This window comes from Homarus americanus, unplaced genomic scaffold (genome assembly GCF_018991925.1).
Source record: "Homarus americanus isolate GMGI-L3 unplaced genomic scaffold, GMGI_Hamer_2.0 scaffold38554, whole genome shotgun sequence".
Lineage (NCBI taxonomy): Eukaryota > Metazoa > Arthropoda > Malacostraca > Decapoda > Nephropidae > Homarus > Homarus americanus.
In genome coordinates this window covers 100,001-107,336 of record NW_024744508.1, presented here as the reverse complement: position 1 = coordinate 107,336, position 7,336 = coordinate 100,001, and the positions used below count along the sequence as shown (strand labels likewise).

At 45.3% G+C, this 7,336-nt stretch overlaps 1 non-coding gene across 1 annotated transcript; it reads left to right on the top strand.

The window, feature by feature from the left end:
• Window positions 1-3,074: 3,074 nt before the first annotated feature.
• Window positions 3,075-3,147, top strand: Trnat-agu. The gene has a single exon. It is a non-coding gene; the product is annotated as a tRNA-Thr (tRNA).
• The last annotated feature ends 4,189 nt before the right edge of the window (window positions 3,148-7,336 follow it).

Below are 7,336 nucleotides of genomic sequence, written 5' to 3'. Positions count from 1 at the left end.
TAGAAAGCATCTAGGAACCTGTAGGCGCCTTTAGGAACCTGTAGGAGCCTGTAAGAACATGTGGAAACCTGTAGGAATCTTTAGAGCCTGTAAGAACATGCGGGAACCTGTAGGAGCCTGCAGGAACCTGTAGGAGCCTGTAGGAACCTGTAGGAGCCTGTAGGAACCTGTAGGAGCCTGTAAGAACAACATTCATTCCAAAATAACACCAGGAGTACCAACCTCTACAACACACAGGAGTACCAACCTCTACAACACACAGGAGTACCAACCTTTACAACACACAACACACAGGAGTACCAACCATTGCAACACACACTACGTCACCTCCCATTAACACACGATTCCCCCCGTCTTGAGGTCAGAGCCGTGAAGAAGTAAGTATTGACTGTACACCCACGTCAAGAGAGGTAAGTCTATTTAAACTACTACTGCGTCAAGAGGACCTGTGTGTGTGTGTGAGAGAGAGAGAGAGAGGGAGAGAGAGAGAGAGAGAGAGAGAGAGAGAGAGAGAGAGAGAGAGAGAGAGAGAGAGAGAGAGAGAGAGAGAGACGGATATGACAGAGACAAAATAAAGAAAAAAATTGCCATGGATGACAGACTCCAAGGGGGTTAAGACAGTGTTAAACAACAAGGTCTCCTAAGGGTGGAAGGCCTATAGGAAGAGATGGTAATTTAGGTTTTAGAGAAGGAGGAAGTGAGGGTCGCTTTTGGTGTCGATACTGGCGTGTTTATTGTAGGTGTGACTGAGTAATGGTTCATGGCAGATGGATAGAGGGAGGGACGGAGAGAAGGGAGGGACGGGAGAGAAGGGGAGGGAGGGGAGGGAGGGGATGAGAGAAGGGGAGGGAGGGATGGGGGACAGAGGGAGGGATGGAGAGAAGGGGGAGGGAGGGATGGGGAGGAGGGAGGGACGTGGAGAGAAGGGGAGGGAGGGATGGAGAGAAGGGGAGGGAGGGATGGAGAAGGGGGAGGGGATAGAGGAGGGACAGAGAGAAGGGGAGGGAGGGATGGGGATAGAGGGAGGGACGGAGAGAAGGGGGAGGGAGGATGGGGACAGAGGGGAGGGACGGAGAGAAGGGGGAGGGAGGGGATGGAGAGAAGGGGGAGGGAGGGACGGAGAGAAGGGGGGAGGGATGGGGATAGAGGGAGGGACGGAGAAGGGGGGAGGGAGGGATGGGGATAGAGGAGGAATGAGGAGGGAGGGAGGGATGGGACAGAGGGAGGATTGAGAGAAGGAGGAGGGAGGGATGGGGATAGGGGAGGAGGAAGGGGGGAGGGATGGGGATAGAGGGAGGGAGGGACGGAGAGAAGGAGGGGGTCAGGGAGAGAATGAAGAGGGCAGGGAGGGAGAGAGGGAGGGAAAGTGGGAGTGAGAGATGGAAGGAAGGAAGGGAAAGAAGGAAATAAAGAAGAAAATAAAGAAAGCAATCTCTCTCTCTTCCAGAAACACGTGTATCAACCATCTTAATTTCACACTGATTATGCAAATGAGATAGGAATCCTGAATGACGTCACGACTCAAATTATAGTTTTTTAATATAATTTTGTCCTTATTATTTTTTTTTATTAGTTATTAGTTAATTACATTTTATTACCTGTTATTGTTTATTTGTTTATTTTTCAGTTATTGTTTGTTTGTTTATTGTTTTAGTGAATGTTGTTATTTTTGTTTGTTTTAGTGAGATAAATAATGTTCTTTTATTAGTGCCATCATGGTAGTGGACCTCTATCATGGTACTGGGCCACCTCTATCATGGTAGTGGACCTCCATCATGGTACAGGGCCACCTCTATCATGGTACAGGACCACCATCATGGTAGCTCAGTCTTGTATGTTTTCCAACAATTCATGTTTTATGCTATGTGGGAATTTCTCTCACGGTGTGAACGATAAATTCCGGCAATATTCAAAATACATCGATAACATCCACAAGATAATCTCACCAAACAGGAACTTTTTACCTAGATAAAAAAAACATCAAAAACCTACCAATTTGTGTATTTAAATAGGTTTTGTATCCCAATTACAGATTAAACTGAAATATTTTAGGATTTTATGGAGAAAAACTTTCCCTTATGGACGAAGAATTTTGAGAACTTGAGGTTTTTTGGGATTAATGTTATTCTGAACATTTTTTGTGTCGAGTCATTCTCCCTCGGTGGGTTCCCTGGTGATGTGTAGTGATATCTTGTAATGAGAGGGAGGGAGAGGGGAGAGGAGGGAGGGAGGGAGGAGGGAGGGAGGGAGGGAGGGGAGGGAGGGAGGGAGGGGGAGAGGAGGGAGGGGAGGAGAGGGGGTGAAGGGAGAGTGAGGCATGTGTAGGGGGGAAAGGGAGGGGGTGTGAGGGAAAGGGGTAAGGGAGGGAAGGGTCAGGGAGGAGAAGGGGTAGGGTAGGGAGGGAAAGAGAGGGAGAAGGAGCGGTAGAGGAGGGGATAGAGTAGGAAAGGGGGAGGGAGGAGGAAGATATGAAGTGGAAAGAACTAAGTAGGGAGGAAGGAGGGAGGGGAGGAAGAGGAGAGAGGCATGAGGATGAGGAGGAGGAGGAGGAGGAGGGAGGAAGGTCGGGAGGCTAGGAATTTCAAAGATCCTAAGACTATACCTCTCACATTACTCCTCCTCCCTCCCTCCCTCCCTCCCTCCCCCAGCCAGACATTATTTAAAAGAGCTATATAAAAAGAAAGAGGGGGAGAGAGAGAGAGAGAGAGAGAGAGAGAGAGAGAGAGAGAGACAGACAGCGCACCACCGTGTTCCCGACGCCCTTAGCTGACAGTGATAGCACCACTATACTGGTGTTGACTGACAGCTGACAATAGGCATATGTATAGATAGGGGGCTGACACCCTACCCCCTTCCCAGGCTGATGTCTTTAACAGGCTATAGGCTTAACTGTCCAGACTGCTGACACAACGGGCAATGGTCAAAAGGGAGAGGGAGAGAGAGAGAGGGAGGGAGGGAGGGAGGGAGGGAGGGAGAGAAAGAGAGAGAGGGAGAGAGAGAGAGAGAGTAATGGAAAGAAAACGAGAGAAAGAAAGAGAGAGTTACAAGGAAAGAAAGTAATACATTAACCTACAGCCTTCATAGCTCAGTGGCTAGAGCGCTGGTCTAGTAAACCAGAGGCCGGGAGTTCGATCCTCTCTGAAGGCAACGTGGACATTTATGTAGTTTTTATACATAAATGATTATATATTCTATGTATATTTATGTATGTATATGAATTATCCAGATCACCTGAAGATTAGGCACCCTATAGCTTATTTAACCTGTTTAATTAAATACCCTAACTTTACCTGGAAGGATTAGGTTAAATTAGGTTAGGTTAGGTTAGATTAGGTTAGGTTAGGTTAGGTTAGGTTAATAGTGTTAGGTTAGGTTAGGTTAGGTTAATAGTGTTAGGTTAGGTTAGGGTGTTTAATTATCAAGTGAAACAACCTGAGGGGCTTAATCTTCAAGTGATCTGGGTGACATAAATAACAACATCAGCGAATCCGTTTATATATCCGGATCTCCTTAGACAAACGGCCATCTGAATCCGGATATACTAATGAGTACATACGTCTCTTAACACAGTGTTGTTATTGTGTGTGATAAGAGGTGTGGGTCCAGTGTACAGAAGACGAACCCACTCTTACCAAGTACCATTAGGGGTGGACAATAATGACCCACTACCCCTCAGGACCCCTTCCCCTCTCCCCCCATCCCTGAGGACCCCCCCAAGTACCTCCCTAGGACACCCCAGGACTCTCCAAGTACCACCCTAGGACCCCCAGCCCCCAGCCCCAAGCGACCCCTTAAGCACCATTGTTAACTTACTGTATAAACTGATTCCCTGTTATCGTATTATTTTTTTGTTCTTCCTTTTTAATCTTCGTCTGCGACACTTCCTTTCATTCCTTTGTTGCTGTTTTTTGTTGGATTAGCCCCAGTCACAGTCCCTTAGTGATGGGGGGGGCTGGGGGGGTGGGGGTGGTGGGGGAGGGGAGGTGTGTAGTGCTCGGGGTATTCAGTTAGTCTGTCTGTACTTGGGTCCAGTAATTGTCAATGAGAACTCATTGGAACAAATATCAATAGATGTGAGCACCAAACATAGTGTGTAACCCAACCATTCCTACAGGCGAGTGAAATAAAACATTGAGGTGGACTTTAGTTATGGAGTAGTGGAGGGACTTTATTATGCTGTGCAGTGAGGGACTTTATATGCCGTAGTGGGAGGGACTTATTATGCCGTAGTGGAGGGACTTTAGTATGCCGTGGTAGTGAGGACCCCTTAGTATGCCGTAGTGAGGGACTTAGTATGCCGTAGTGGAGGGACTTTTAGTATGCCGTAGTGGAGGGACTTTTATTATGTTGCAGGAGGGACTTATTATGTCAGTAGTGGAGGGACTTTATTATGCCGTAGTGGAGGGATATATAAACAAACACAAAGAAATACAAACAGGAAAACAAAAAAAACTAAAAAATTATCTTATCTTAAAAAAATAACAAATAGCTCAGTTCACATCCACAACACTACTTAGCGGCGGACTTATTCACCCCTAAAAACACTGTGTTGATATCGGATTTCCTACTTAAGGCTTCGTTACTCTCAACCGCTTTAACCTCCCACTGTTCACTGATTACGCTATCAAGTACATCATTCAACCGTAATTTATAAGTCCTTAAGGATCTTGCTAATGCTGTGGGAAGAGTTTGAACTTTGGGTTAATAAGGACTTTGCTTGGGTAGTGTGCTTGAGGAAGTGTTTGTTGATGTTGGGGTAAAGAGTTATAACAGAAGTGGAGAATTGAGGTGATGATTGGATTTTTTTTTGGGGGGGAACTAATGGTAAAAGTGTGTGTGTGTGTGTGTGTGTGTGTGTGTGTGTGTGTGTGTGTGTGTGTGACAGACATACAGACAGACAGACAGACAGAGAGACCCTTACCTAGATACGAACTCTTAACACCAATCAGGAAACGCAATTAACACCACAGTATCTAAGTGACTTCCTTCTTTGAGTAGTCTCCCCTCTAAGAGTTATCCCACCATAGAAAATGGGTCTCACGCTCACTGGCCCGCTGCAGCACACACACACACATTCTCCAAGTATAGTAAGTTAATTTTTCACATAAATGATGATATAAGAAAGTATGGCTCACTTAAAACACAATAGGTGGATTTAAAAAGCTCTTAAGTTTATAGTTTTTTTACTTAACAGGTGAAGTGAGAACGTATCTGACTCACTTAAGTAAACGACACCAAATTCTAAAAAGTTCGTAAATCATTTTTTTTTCCCAATCGTTAGTTCGTTATCTTAAGACGTTCGTTAAGGAGGTGAAGATAACGAAGGTGACATAGAAGTAATTATAAGAGAAAGTACAACTAATTTCTTCGTTAAACTCACCTTTTCCAAGTCGTTCGTTCGTTCGTTAGTGAAGACAACGAAGCCAGAGGACTAACTCGTTAACTCAGTCGTCCTGCAACATAAAGAAGACCCCCAAAAAAATTCGTTAGTGAAGCGAGTCAGTGTCTAGGGGGGAGGGAGGGGGGGGGTGGGTGGGTGGGGTGGGGTGGGGTGGGGTGGGGTGGAGGAGGAAAAGAGACAGGGTGAAGGTGGGTGGAGAGAGGGATATTGGGCAGGGTGGCAAGTGGATGGGGGGGGAGAATGGGGTTGGGTGGGTGGTGGGTTGGGTGGGTGGTGGGGTGGTGGGTGGCCAGCCTACACTTGCCCCCGTAAACACACTTAACAATAGCTATTCTTAAACAACAGCTCAAGATAAACAAAACCTGAGCAAAAAAAAATAGCCTTAATAGCTCCTGTCGGGATAAACCAACCGCTCCTGTCGGGCGTTTCAAATATAGCCGTTATTTACTGGACGGGTTTGAATTTATGGTAAAAAGTCGCTATTTATTGGAAGGATTTGAATTTATGGGTAAAAAAAGTCGTTAGTTATTGGAAGGATTTGAATTTATGGGTAAAAAAAGTCGTTAGTTATTGGAAGGATTTGAATTTATGGGTAAAAAGTCGTTAATTACTGGACCGAATAGGATATTTTTTGAGCAACGAAAAAAAAAATCATGGAAAAATAATAGTAACGAAATAAAAACAAAATGTTGAAGGTTATTTTATGCTTAAGCGACGTACTGAAATATCATAAACCTCCACAACTTTGAAATGTTTTAAAAATATAAACGTTATTAACCGACTTAACGATAATAACGACTTCCCAGGAATAAAATTACCCCCCAAAAAGTAATACATGTTAAAAATAATAAAAATAAATTGAAAGTTATTAGTATTTAACCCCATAAAATTAAATATATGTTCTTATAGCCAAGTGATTCATTGGTGCCGGTAGCAAGAGAGACGGTAGAAGTTATCGTACCGTAGGTGGCCGCCAGGTGAGTAATAATTAACTTCACAATTAACATACAGGTACAGGTGTATATCTGATGGTATAGGTCAGGTGCAGGTACAAGAACAGGTACAGGTTTCTTCCCACTTTCTTCCTTTTAATTATCCCCTTGTTATCCTCTGTCTGTCTGTCACAAGGTCATCAGTGCACGATACAAACAGAGTAGAAACCAATAATGAGCCTTGAGGTACTCCAGTTTTAATGGGGGGATAATAAGCATTATCTCCTCCTGTACGTCTACTGCTGCTAAGTAGATGAAGATAATAGTAGATTTAGTGGTAGGTAGATGAGTTAGCAGGAGATAGATTAGTTGGTAGCAGGTAGAATAATTAGAAGCAGGTAGATTAATTAGAAGCAGGTAGATTAGTTAGTAGATTAGTTAGCGCCAGGTAGATTAGTTATCGCCAGGTAGATTAGTTATCGCCAGGTAGATTAGTTATCGCCAGGTAGATTAGTTATCGCCAGGTAAATTAGTCAGCAGCAGGTAGATTACAGGTTGATTAGTCAGTAGATGAAGTTAATAACAGGTAGACGGCTCAACAACAGGTAGATGAGTCATAGGCAGGTGTGTTGTGTGGGTGGGTGGGGACAGGTGAATCAACATCGACAGGAGACCTGTTGACCAGGTATTCCTCCTCCTCCTCCCTCCACCTTCTTCTCCTCCTCCTCTTCCCCACCTCCTCCTCCCTTCCTACTATTCCCATCCTAAAACCCCCTCCTCCTCCTCCTCCTCCTCCTCCTCCTCCTCCACTTCCCTCCTCCTCCACCTCCTCCTCCCTCTCCCCCCAACTCCTACCTTACCTCCTCCCCACCCACAAGCACGCACACACTCCCTCAGATCTTCTACACCCCCAACATTCACCTCCTACCTTCCCTACTGATACTCACCTCCCCTACCCTCTTACCCCCAACTCCCTCAGTCTCCCTCTCTCCTCTCCCCTGCT